The following is a 13836-nucleotide window of genomic DNA, read 5'->3' on the forward strand; positions in this document are numbered from 1 at the left end:
CCATCTCCCTCACCGGGTTTGTGACAATTAGTGGGTATCCCAGCTGAATGGTGACAAATTGCGGGGTTTTGCCCACATCAATAACTTTTGGGGAACCCCACCTGGGGCTGGTTGTAACGCTGTCCACTTGGCTCTTCTTTTCAACCTGTCTTTTTTGGTCTGTCTGCCCATCTCGCCGACTCTTGATCTTTCCCACTGCGTCTATCTCTCAGTTAAGGACATTAATCCGAACTCAGATTAAAGTATTGCCTTAGAAACTCATTCCCGGGCTCAGAGCTGCTTTGTTTTATTCAACCATGGGAGGTCGGCACCGCTGGTTAGCCCAGCCTTTATTTTATTTTTTTGAAGTATAAAAAAGCTTTATTTTTAGTAGAAAATAAAACAATGAAAGACACCTGATGATTCTAGTGTTGTGGTATGCTTCTTCATGCAGCATAAGCTGCTTCCTTGATGTATGCTCTGACAAAGGAAGGTTCAGACTTGGAGATCGGTTTAACACATTTATTGAACAGTTAACAATTCTCCTACTTGAGTTCGACTCTCCTGCTAATCTTGCTATAGTAACTCAGTCTAACTAACCAGTCTGCTCTAAGCCATGCGGTGGGTGTGATGCTTCTGATCTGCCCCTGTCCTTCTCTCGGAGTGGAAAGAGAAAGAGCATGTGTGCCCTGTCCTTTTATATGGGTAGCCCCCTTGTGGTAGTGTCACCTCTGGGTGTCTTGACTGCCCATTGGTCGTGTCCTATTCTATGTGTTCATTAGCTGTCTATCTGCATGTCTTGATGTCTCTGGTGCTCCCTCTAGTGTTTACTTAGTCTTTGTGTATTTACATTAACCCCTTGTATATTTACAGTGATGCATATCACCACACCTAGCAGTTGACCTATTGCTAGGATTCTTAACTGGAATAAGGGAATAATCGACTTAAGTCACTATTGAGATCACTACTTCATAAGCACCCCAAGGAAGCAGTTTTATAGGTGGACGGATTGTGTTTTCCCCACTAAGTATAAAACAAACGCACCATAGACGAGGTGTTGCTGTATCATGAAGAATCCACAGCTTGTTACATCTCAAGAGAATTAAGCAATGTTTGACATGGCAGAACAACGTGTTCAGTTTGTACCAGTGGAGCCCAAACCACCAGCACCTCGTTTATCCAGGGTCTTCAACTCCTCAAGTTCTGGGTAGCAGATACATTCACAGATCTGTTGTGCTATTCGATCACCCTTATTAACTTCAAATGGTTCCTTGCCAAAGTTGAAGAGAATCACACCAACATTTCCGCTGTTATCCTCATCAATAACACCAGCTCCGACATCAATGAAGTATTTTAGGGCAGCATGGTGGCCTAGTGGTTAGCACAACCGCCTCACGGCGCTGAGGTCCCAGGTTCGATCCCGGCTCTGGGTCACTGTCCGTGTGGAGTTTGCACATTCTCCCCGTGTCTGCGTGGGTTTCGCCCCCACAACCCAAAAATGTGCAGAGTAGGTGGATTGGCCACGCTAAATTGCCCCTTAATTGGAAAAAATAATTGGGTAATCTAAATTTAAAAAAAAAAAAATTTTTTAAAATCAATGAAGTATTTTGCTGCCAATCCAGATCTTGGCGCCAATCTGCCGTACAGTCCAGAGGGAACTGCAATCTGAATGTCAGTCTTCATAATAACTTTATTCTAAGCAGGGACCATGTAGTCGTGGGTGCTGTAAAGGTTGAAGCTGACCGCCCGCTCCGAACCCCAGGTCGGTGTTCGCGCTTTTTCACTCAGCTGGGCGAAGCGGAGCCGCTTGGCCGGGGACACGGCGGGGCTGGAGGCTTCAGAACACGGCATGGTCCCGGGAGAGCGGGAGGGAGAGCCCAGTCTTCATTGCCCATCCCTAATTGCCCTTGTGAAGGTGGCGGTGAGCTGCCTTCTTGAACCGCTGCAGTCCTCGTGGTGTAGGTACACCCACTGTGCTGTTAGAGAGGGAATTCCAGGATTTTGACCCAGCGACAGTGAAGGGACGGCCAATATATTTCCAAGTGTGATGATTTGTGGCTTGGAGTGGGGCCTGAAGTTGCTGATGTTCCCTAACGTCGGCACACTTGTCCTTCTGTTTGGGTGATATCATGGCACTTGTAGAGCCAATATTTACAACAACAGGATTGACAGAGGTTGCAAACTCAATCAGTAACAGAGCAGGTTGATAAGATAGGAATACTGAATACTTCCCTTTATTAACCGAGGAATAGAATGTAGAAGGTGGAAGGTTATGTTGGAGCTATGTAAAAAATACTAGTTAGGCTATAACTTGAGTACAGCTCTGGTCACCTCATTACAGATAGGATATAACGGCATTAGAGAGGGGCCAGAGGAGATTTACAAAGATGTTGCCACCTAGGACTGGAAAAGTACAGCGAGGAGGAAAGATTGGAAAGACTGGGATTGTTCTCCCTCTAGCAGAGGAGGCTGAGGGCCGATCTGACTGAGGCGTATGTACAAGGTTGTGAGGACCATGGGAAGGGCCTAAGCAGAGGTCCGTGACTAGGAGGCCACAGGTTTACAGAGGTTCATAGGAAGACGAGAGGGAGATGAGGAAAGGGAATTTCAGCCAGAGGGGTTCTGGAACTCACTGTCTGAAAGGGTGGTGGAGGCAGGAACCCCCAACTTATTTAAAAGGTGTCTGGATTTGCACATCAGGTTCCGTCTGCAGCAGGATCAAATGCTGGAAAGTGGGATTAAGCCGGGTGGCTCGTTTTACCGGCCGGCGCAGACACGATGAGCACAGTGGCCTCTTTCTGTGCTATAAATGTTTCTACATTTTTCTAAATTTCTTGAATATCTGAAAGGGAGGAATGTGCAAGGATGCAGAGAGAGGGCTGGGGAGTTGGCGGTACGTGAATTACCTCCTCGGAGACCCAGCACGGGGGTAATGGGCCAAATGGCCTTTTGCTGAGCTACAATCATTGTGGAATTTTACAGCTCCGCTCCCTAAATGCCACGGCTCCCAAACAGATTCCATCCTTCAAGAACAAATACAATTGATTAGCAATCCCATTCACTCCCTGCATTGGACAGCCTTGATTCACCGTGTGTGCAATTTCTCAGATTTAGTGGAATGTTGGACAATCACATCATCTGTGACACCAAAACAGACCCTATGCTGATGAGATTTTGGAAATGAAATGAAATGAAAATCGTTTATTGTCACGAGTAGGCTTCAATGAAGTTACTGTGAAAAGCCCCTAGTCGCCACATTCTGGCGCCTGTCTGGGGAGGCTGGTACGGGAATCGAACCGTGCTGCTGGCCTGCTTGGTCTGCTTTAAAAGCCAGCGATTTAGCTGAGTGAGCTAAACCAGCATGGTGGGTTTAATTTGAAGGGGCTTTCTCAGAATACTGAACAGGGAACAGTGGGAAAAATAAAATTGGAATCTCCAAGCTTAAAAAGTACTTTGGATAAGGTTGCCAACTCTGATTGGATGTGTTCCAGGAGGTTGCAACAAAAGATCCTTCCAGCTGACTGGTTTTCATTTCTCTATTGATATAATTAATATAGTCAAAGGAAATTTAAAGAAGTTATTGTTTAAGCACCAATGACTCCTTTCTCCAGAAGTTTCGCTCGCAGGGATGTCCTGGTTATGAGCCTTTTAATTCCCGGAGACTCTTGGGAAACCCTGGAGAGTTGGCAACCCAAACTTTGGTGGGTGGGCATCACTGGTGTTTAAGCTGGATTTGCTTAACACTGTGTAGAGCACAGCCTACAAACAGTCTCTGAAATCAATACCTCCGTTTTCACTCTGTCAGCTTCAATCTGTATCTTTAGTTACACGGCCCACAGTAATGATGGACAGAAACCATGGCTCCAGATTTCTTATTGCAGGAAATATGACCTGGGGCAGTAATTACACAGACTGCACCATTAGAGTGGAGGAGTTTGGAATCATCGCATGCTGTTTGAAGATTGCAGGCAACCTGTAACAATTGACGGACGCCCTTGTGAAAGGGACATTTCTACGTACTTAACTCACTGATGACAATGTGGTGCTTAAAGTGAGTGGATCTGTGAAGACAGAATGTTGGATTTGAGTTTGTGAATCTGGGTGTATTCTGTATTCGGTTTGAAGAGGATAGGCTCAGATGGTCAATACCACTCTTGCCTTTTTGCAAATGCCGCGTATCATAAGAACATAAGAACTAGGAGCAGGAGTGTGGTAGCCACCACTGATTGTATAATAGTTGTTATTAGAGGTAATACGGTAAGGCTCCTGTACTACTGGTACAGGGAGTAGATCCCTGCCTGCTGGTTCCGCCCAATAGGTGGAGTATAAATGTGTGTGCACACCGAGCTGCTCCCATTCTGGAAGCAGCTGCAGGAGGCCACACATCTCTGCTTAATAAAGCCTCGATTACTCTCTACTCTCGTCTCGTCGTATCTCGTCGTATGTTGCATCAAGGAGTAGGCCATCTGGCCCTTCGAGCTTGCTCATTGTGGTAGTCGGTATTAGGGGTATTAAGGTACCCAAGCTGAGGCTGTAAAACCATTGGTGTGGGAGGTACCTGAGACAGCAAGATCATCTGATGAAGCCTGCCTGCTGGTTCCGCCCAGTAAGGCGGAGTATAAGAGCCTGTGTCTCCCTAGCAGCTGCATTCTGTACCTGCGCTGCTGGGGGAATCATCTAGTCCAATAAAGCCTTCAATTGTCATCCAATCTCACTTCTGGAGTCATTGATTGAGCATCACTCATTCACTGAAATCATGGCTGATCTTTTGTGGACTCAGCTCCACTTTCCCGCCCGAACACCATGACCCTTTATTCCTTTATTCTTCAAAAAGCTATCTCTCTTTATCTTGAAATCATCAGGAGCTACCCCAGAATTCCAGTTTAATCGTCTTTCCAAATTTGGAACATTTCGGAACAGGAGGAGGCCATTCAGTCCCACAGACCAATCCTGTATTCAGTCAGACCGTGATGGATCGCTTGTTCAACTCCATTTACCCACCTTACCTCCACATCCCTTGATACCCTAATGTACTAAAATTCTGTAAATGGATAATAGTTTTTAAAAAAGAAATGGGTAAATATTAGAAAAAGAAACAATTTGAATGGCGGTGAGGCAAGAGCAGAATAATGGGATAGGTGGAGACAAGTACAAATACAATGGGCTGAAAAGCCTTCTTTTGTCCGGTAAAATGCTTACATTGATCTGAATCTTGAAAGCTCGAGTTTATCCTCCACATCTACAGAGGGGTTGAACGATGGATTTCCACTATCCTGTGTCTGATTTCATGACAGGAATTCTGGTCCTTTAATGAATCAGGACTTGCGGGATGTCCAACCCTCCACTATAAGGATACCTGTGTGCAAGATGTGAAGATGGCGTACACAGACAACGGGGGGGGAATGGTCGCTGGCGCCTGTGATCTCTGGAGGCTCTCTGATGGGAAGAGCATTGGAAGAGATGAGGAGAAACAGGAAGCTCAGCTGGCTGCCTGTGGGCCTAATTTCATAGAGGCGAAGGGGGCCTCGCCCTCTGGATGAAGAGCCACCAAGAGCTCCACAGTGCCCCCTTAAGGAAGGCCTATGGAATTACAAGCCACTCAAGCACTGAACTGGACAGCGGTGAGTCTTCCTGGAGATGGAGAACCTCTGGGAAGTCCCACCCACTGAGAGCAACCAGCCATTCAGAAGCTGGCAGCTCTATTGAACATGCTTTCGGCCTCCAGTCCCTAATGCTGGGTGAATACGAATAAATACACGTCAGGGTTTCGATTGCCAGCGCACCAGGAAGGCCACCCAGGGACTTGCCCTCCGTGATCTTAATCACAGCAGAGGAGGGGACGCTCTGGGTCCCCACGGGGTTCCCACCCGCTCCCGATCTCGCTAAGGTGGCGGGCATTAAGTTCCACCCCACCCATCAAGAAGTGCTTCATTGGCTGTGAAGTACTTTGGGTCATGCTGAGGTCATGAACGGTGCTATGTAAATGCAGGTCTTTCTTTTTTAACAACTGCAACACAAGTCAATGTAGCAAATAAGAACATAAGAATATAAGAATTAGGAGCAGGAGTAGGCCATCTGGCCCCTCGAGCCTGCTCCGCCATTCACTGAGATCATGGCTAATCTTCTGTGGACTCAGCTCCACTTTCCGGCCTGAACACCATAACCCTTAATCCCTTTATTCTTCAAAAAACTATCTATCTTTACCTTAAAAACATTTAATGAAGGAGCCTCAACTGCTTCACTGGGCAAGGAATTCCATAGATTCACAACCTTTTGGGTGAAGAAGTTTCTCCTAAACTCAGTCCTAAATCTACTTCCCCTTATTTTGAGGCTATGCCCCCTAGTTCTGCTTTCACCCGCCAGTGGAAACAACCTGCCCGCATCTATCCTATCTATTCCCTTCATAATTTTATGTTTCTATAAGATCTCCCCTCATCCTTCTAAATTCCAATGAGTACAGTCCCAGTCTACTCAACCTCTCCTCGCAATCCAACCCCTTCAGCTCTGAGATTAACCTCGTGAATCTCCTCTGCACACCCTCCAGTGCCAGTACGTCCTTCCTCAAGTAAGGAGAACAAAACTGAACACAATACTCCAGGTGTGGCCTCACTAACACCTTATACAATTGCAACATGACCTCTCTAGTCTTAAACTCCATCCCTCTAGTAATGAAGGACAAAATTCCATTTGCCTTCTTAATCACCTGTTGCACCTGTAAACCAACTTTCTGTGACTCATGCACTAGCACACCCAGGTCTCTCTGCACAGCAGCATGCTTTAATATTTTATTGTTTAAATAATAATCCCGTTTGCTGTTATTCCTACTAAAATGGATAACCTCACATTTGTCAACATTGTATTCCATTTGCCAGACCCTAGCCCATTCACTTAACCTATCCAAATCCCTCTGCAGACTTCCAGTATCCTCTGCACTTTTCGCTTTACCACTCATCTTAATGTCATCTGCAAACTTGGGACACATTGCCCTTGGTCCCCAACTCCAAATCATCTATGTAAATTGTGAACAATTGTGGGCCCAACACGGATCCCTGAGGGACACCACTAGCTACTGATTGCCAACCAGAGAAACACCCATTAATCCCCACTCTTTGCTTTCTATTAATTAACCAATCCTCTATCCATGCTACTACTTTACCCTTAATGCCATGCATCTTTATCTTATGCAGCAGCCTTCTGTGTGGCACCTTGTCAAAAGCTTTCTGGAAATCCAATTATACCACATCCATTGGCTCCCCGTTATCCACTGTACTGGTAATGTCCTCAAAAAATTCCACTAAATTAGTTAGGCACGACCTGCCCTTTATGAACCCATGCTGCGTCTGCCCAATGGGACAATTTCTATCCAGATGCCTTGCTATTTCTTCCTTGGTGATAGATTCCAGCATCTTCCCTACTACTGATGTTAAGCTCACTGGCCTATAATTTCCTGCTCTCTGCCTACCTCCTTTTTTAAACAGTGGTGTCACGTTTGCTAATTTCCAATCCACCGGGACCACCCCAGAGTCTAGTGAATTTTGGTAAATCATCACTAGTGCATCTATAAATTTCCCTAGCCATCTCTTTTAGCACTCTGGGGTGCATTCCATCAGGGCCAGGAGACTTGTCTACCTTTAGCCCCATTAGCTTGCCCATCACTACCTCCTTAGTGATAACAATCCTCTCAAGGTCCTCACCTGTCATAACCTCATTTCTATCAGTCGCTGGCATGTTATTTGTGTCTTCCACTGTGAAGACTGACCCAAAAAACCTGTTCAGTTCCTCAGCCATTTCCTCATCTCCCATTATTAAAACTCCCTTCTCATCCTCTAAAGCACCAATATTTACCTTAGCCACTCTTTTTTGCTTTATATATTTGTAAAAGCTTTTGCTGTCTGCTTTTATATTCTGAGCAAGTTTACTCTCATACTCTATCTTTCTCTTCTTTATAGCTTTTTTAGTAGCTTTCTGTTGCCCCTTAGATATTTCCTAGTCCTCTAGTCTCCCACCAATCTTTGCCACTTTGTATGCTCTTTCCTTCAATTTGATACTCTCCCTTATTTCCTTAGATATCCACGGTCGATTTTCCCTCTTTCTACCGTCTTTCCTTTTTGTGGGTATAAACCTTTGCTGAGCACTGTGAAAAATCGCTTGGAAGGTTCTCCACTGTTCATCAACTGTTCCACCATAAAGTCTTTGCTCCCAGTCTACCTTAGCTGGTTCTTGTCTCATCCCATTGTAATCTCCTTTGTTTAGACACAAAACACTAGTATTTGATTTTACCTTCTCACCCTTCATCTGCATTTGAAATTCCACCATATTGTGATCGCTCCTTCCGAGAGGATCCTAACTATGAGATCATGAATCAATCCTGTCTCATTACACAGGACAAGATCTAGGACCGCTTGTTCCCTCGTAGGTTCCATTACATACTGAACACAGTGCACATCCTTCAGGACTTGAGGAGTTAAGAGCTGCCAATTCAATTTTACAGGCACAAGTTACCAACTTTACTCAAACGTTCCCTGCCAATCCAATCCCTAACGGCCCAAACACTGTTTAGCAAAGGGCAAGAGATACCAAGAAAGAAGTGGAAAGAATTGCTTGGGCAGGCCAAACTCGCCAAAAAATATGAGCTAGTTAATTCCTGAAGATGGGACGAACACAGATGGGAAGCGATCCCAGTGGCTCCAAGCCTAATGCAGTTAATCCAGTGACATCAAGCGGTTAATTGAGAAAGCAATGTCTGCCAGGAGCAGGGTGCCGGGCACATGTCAATGCTTCTCTCTACCCCCAATACCCACTCATTGACTGACATTTACTAACTCAGCCAACCCCTCTCGCGTACTCTCTCTGCCTGAGCGAATGATATTGTAATCAAGTCCGACACTCCAATGAAGGTGCCCTGAGGGATTGTTGGATGTACTGTGTTTTTCGAGCAGAAGGTTAAATCTGAGGTTTGCTTGTTCTATTGGGTGTAAAAGATCTCATGGCATTTTTTACTAAGAGCTGAGAATTCTCCTGGAATGCTGACCAACACTAACTGATTACTGGACAGCTAATAATAAAATGAACCAGTCATCGGTCATATTTCTGTCTGCGGGATCATGCTGTGCAGAAAAATGGGTCCTACATTTGCTTACATAACCAGAGACACTGGCTCACAAAAAATTAAATTGCTGTGTGTCAAGTACAAAGTGCCTGCCTCATGTTCCTGAATCTCACCCCAGTGGCCAGTTTGCGTTGGGGTTACTAATGTGGTGGATGAGTGATGGTGAGGTAGCGTTAGAATCATAGAATCTCTACCGTGCAGAAGGAGGCCATTTGGCCCATCAAGTCTGCACTGACCCTTGGAAAGAGCACCCTCACCAAGCCCAAGCCTCCACCCCATCACCTTAAAAAAAACATTAAAATGCTTCTCTGAAGGGAAACCCAGTAACCCCACCTAATCTTTTGGACACTGAGGGGCAATTTAGCACGGCCAATCCACCTAACCTGCCCATCTTTGGACTGTGGGAGGAAACTGGAGCATCTGGAGGAAACGCACGCAGACACGGGGAGAACGAGCAGACTCCGCACAGACAGTGACCCAAGGTTGGAATCCAACCCGGGTCCCTGGTGCGGCGAGGCAGCAGTGCTAACCACTGTGCCGCCCTATGAGTTAAACCCAGGCCTGCTGTCTCTCTCTCTCAATGTGTTAAGATCAGCCAGTTCACCTTCACCATGGTGGTTCCACACATGAAGATTGGAGGGCGCTGAAGAGTATTAACTTCCATGCCCTGCAGATGTTCAAGAAGGTGATCAGGGGCAATTAGGCATGGGTAATAAATGCTGACCTTGCCAGCAATACCCACACTCTGTGAAAACAAACCTCAGGGAAGGAGCAAAGGAGGTCACTGAGAGAAAGGTGGATCTGAAGGTTCCCGGGGACCCTGAATGACTATTTCCTTTGTGTTTAGCTGTCAGTTATTAGCTGTGGCACTCCCATCTCAGAGGCAGCAGACTCTTGAATTCAAGTCCAACTCTAGAGATCTGAGTGCATAATCCGTGCTGTCATGCCAGCACAGTACTGAGGGAGTGCCGCACTGTCAGAGGGTCAGTACTGAGGGAATGCTGCACTGTCAGAATGTCGGTACTGAGGGAGTGCTACACTGTCAGAGGGTCAGTACTGAGGGAGCCCCGCACTGTCAGAGGGTCAGTACCGAGGGAGTGCTACACTGTCAGAGGGTCAGTACTGAGGGAGTGCTGCACTGTCAGAGGGTCAGTACTGAGGGAGTGCTGCACTGTCAGAGGGTCAGTACTGAGGGAGTGCTGCACTGTCAGAGGGTCAGTACTGAGGGAGTGCCGCACTGTCAGAGGGTCAGTACTGAGGGAGTGTTGCACTGTCAGAGGGTCAGTACTGAGGGAGCCCCGCACTGTCAGTGGGTCAGTACTGAGGGAGTGCTGCACTGTCAGAGGGTCAGTACTGAGGGAGTGCTGCACTGTCAGAGGGTCAGTACTGAGGGAGTGCTGCACTGTCAGAGGGTCAGTACTGAGGGAGTGCTGCACTGTCAGAGGGTCAGTACTGAGGGAGTGCCGCACTGTCAGAGGGTCAGTACTGAGGGAGTGTTGCACTGTCAGAGGGTCAGTACTGAGGGAGTGCTACACTGTCAGAGGGTCAGTACCGAGGGAGTGCTACACTGTCAGAGGGTCAGTACCGAGGGAGTGCTACACTGTCAGAGGTGCAGCCTATTGGATGACATGTTGAATTAAGATCTCATCTGCCCTAAAAGATTTGACAGCCTTAGTCAATGAAGAAGAGGGAAGTTCTTTTCAGTGTCTAGTTAAGGACAACATGGTAGCACAGTGGCTAGCACTGTTGCTTCACAACGCCACGGTCCCAGGTTTAATTCCTGGCTTGGGTCACTGACTGTGTGGAGTCTGAATGTTCCCCCTGTGTCTGCGTGGGTTTCCTCCGGGTGCTCCGGTTCCCTCCCACAAGTCCCGAAAGACGTGCTTGTTAGCTTCCGTCTCCTCACACTGCGTCACTACTTTATATATCCAATCAGCGAAGGGAACCTATCTGTAGTGATATGCATCACTGTATATACACAAGGGGTTAATGTAAATACACTACAACTAAGTAACCACTAGAGGGAGCACCAGAGATGTCTTGACATGCAGACACGCAACCAATGGGTCATTAGAACAGGATACAACCAATGGGCAATCAGGACACCCAGAGGTGGGATTACCACAAGGGGGCACTACACGACCCATATAAAAAGGACAAGGCACACAGGTTCTGCCTCTTCCACGGGCAGAAACCAAGAGAGCAGGAGAGGGTTGATTATCAGCAACGTCACACCCTAGCACATGGTCGAGAGTAATCTTGTATAGTTAGCAGAATAGACTGAGTTACTAGAGGCAGATTAGTAGAGTGTCGAACTCATTTAAGAGCATTGTTAATCGTTCAATAAATACGTTAATCATATCTCCGCGTCTGAAGCATCTTTCAGCAGAGCCTGCATTAAGTGGCAGCTTATGTTACTGGCAATAACATAACACACTATCCTCGCACAGCACGTGCTGCATTTGCTTCTCAGACTTTCCTTGATGCCATGTGATCTCTCGTTGACGGACAAGTGGGTATTGTCACATCTGAAGTCTTTAACCTATTCAACAACATGCAGTTCTATTGTTCGTCTCATGCTGTAAGATGCGCTCAAGGTACCTCACAGGCTTGTAACCTGACAGCGAGCCACATTAAAGAGTTACTCGGGCAGGTTTCCAGAGCTTTGGCCCAAGTGGTGGCTTTTAAGGTGTGTCTCAAAGAAGGAGAAAGAGACGGCGATGTGTAGGGAGAGGTGGGGCAGCTTAAGGCACACCCGCCAGTGGTGAAGCTATTAAAATCGGGGATGCTCAAGAGGCCTGAATTAGAGAGATGAGCCAACGGAAACTTCTAGATCCGATTCCCTGTCAGTGCTGAATCACCTGACTTTAGACCATCTCAAATCTCAGTGTCTCAACACAAAGGAAACAAAAATATTTCACCACCAACCAATGCCAAGAGCCCGTTGGCAACTGAGGGCAAAATTGTGTTTGGTTGTGATGACTTCTGTGCCAGATTGCTGCCTGGCATTGATTGTCTAGGCCCACACACGAGCCATGGTCACTGGACAAGATCCTAGAGCACCTTTCAGAGAGTTAGACAAAAGACACTGAAAAATGTTCTTTATTTCTCATTTTATATTTTAAAACAAGAAGGACATTAAGTCACTAGATTACGAGCAGTGGCCTGGTTGGGTTGCACTCCTGTCTCTAAGTCAAACGGAAATGCGTTTGAGACACTAGAGATTTGAGTACTACGATGCAGGCTGACACTCTCAGTGCTGTGCTGAGAGAGCGCCGCAATGTCAGAGGTGGTGTCGGTAGCACAGTGGTTAGCACTGTTGCTTCACAGCTCCAGGGTCCCAGGTTCGATTCCCGGTTTGGGTCACTGTCTGTGCGGAGTCTGCACGCTCTCCCCGTGTCTGCGTGGGTTTCCTCCGGGTGCTCCGGTTTCCTCCCACAAGTCCCGAAAGACGTGCTTGTGAGGTGAATTGGACATTCTGAATTCTCCCTCAGTGTACCCGAACAGGCGCCAGAGTGTGGCGACTAGGGGCTTTTCACAGTAACTTCATTGCGGTGGTTCTGTTTGTTTTTTTGTTTGTTTTGTTTTGTTTTTTAATAAATTTAGCGTACCCAATTCATTTTTTCCAATTAAGGGGCAATTTAGCATGGCCAATCCACCTACCCTGCACATCTTTGGGTTGTGGGGGCGAAACTCACGCAAACACGGGGAGAATGTGTAAATTCCACACGGACAGTGACCCAGAGCTGGGATCGAACCTGGGACCTCGGCGCCGTGAGGCTACAGTGTTAACCACTGCACCAAGGCAGGTGTGTTTTAACGTTTGGTTCCAGCTTTTGCTGAAATTTATCGAGAGGTCAGAATTCTGAGTTTGTTTTTTTCCCTCAACCAAGATCCTTACAAAGCTGATTTTCTGGTCATCATCGCTTGCTGTTGGAGCGACCTTGTACTGAAACTGGCTGCCACCTTTTCTGGAGTAAACAGTGACGAAACTTCACAGCACTGCGAAAGGCGCTATACAGATGCAAGTTTTCTCTTACTTTCTATTTGGCTTAGATAGCCACAACCTCAACAACAATCACAATCTTCAGTCGGGAGACAGTGTTGTAAATTGATACAATATCTAGATCCTTTCTGTGTTTGTAATCTGGGGCTACCGTTCGCACATCCTGCATTGAAGCCTGTTCCTTAAAACATTGCAAACTACTTTGTGCGGCTTTGCAGTAGATAATTGACTTGGGAGTGATGCTGACCCAAAGACAGTTTGAGATCTTTAGATGTTACCAGCCCCTGATTACCAAATGTGTATCTCTGCTCCCCATATCCCTTCAGGAATACTGTTTAACCTCATTATCCCGACGCATATCTGTGATTCCCAGTCCGCTAACTCAAAGGGCCATCAGATAAAAGGGAAGATGCTGATAAATCCCCCACATCCCAGCGGAGGAACATTGATACCGATCAGCCGGAATGTCTGGGCGTTGCCGGTCACTTTTAAGTCTGTGAAAATGCTGTGCTCGAGAGAGAGAGAGAGAGAGAGAGAGAGAGAGACAGAGACAGAGAGAGAGAGAGACAGAGACAGAGAGAGACAGAGACAGAGAGAGTGCTTGAAGGGCGGAAACAGACTCCAGTCAACCAAAGCATTCAAAGCATCCGCTCAGAGCGATTTGAAAGTCGAACTGATGTTTGCTCCACAAACCATCCCAGAACGTTGCCTCAACAGCATTAATGCAGACTTTGCCATTTCA

The 13836-nt window shown here is 46.7% G+C and overlaps 1 protein-coding gene and 1 pseudogene across 16 annotated transcripts in view; both read right to left on the reverse strand.

The window, feature by feature from the left end:
• The window catches only part of phldb1b (pleckstrin homology-like domain, family B, member 1b), a 356171-nt gene that overhangs the window by 218475 nt on the left and 123860 nt on the right, over positions 1 to 13836 (reverse strand). The window lies entirely within an intron of this gene.
• On the reverse strand, positions 1115 to 1830 carry LOC119954223 (annotated as a pseudogene).

The sequence above is a fragment of the Scyliorhinus canicula genome, chromosome 19, assembly GCF_902713615.1.
Source record: "Scyliorhinus canicula chromosome 19, sScyCan1.1, whole genome shotgun sequence".
In the NCBI taxonomy this organism is placed as follows: Eukaryota; Metazoa; Chordata; class Chondrichthyes; order Carcharhiniformes; family Scyliorhinidae; genus Scyliorhinus; species Scyliorhinus canicula.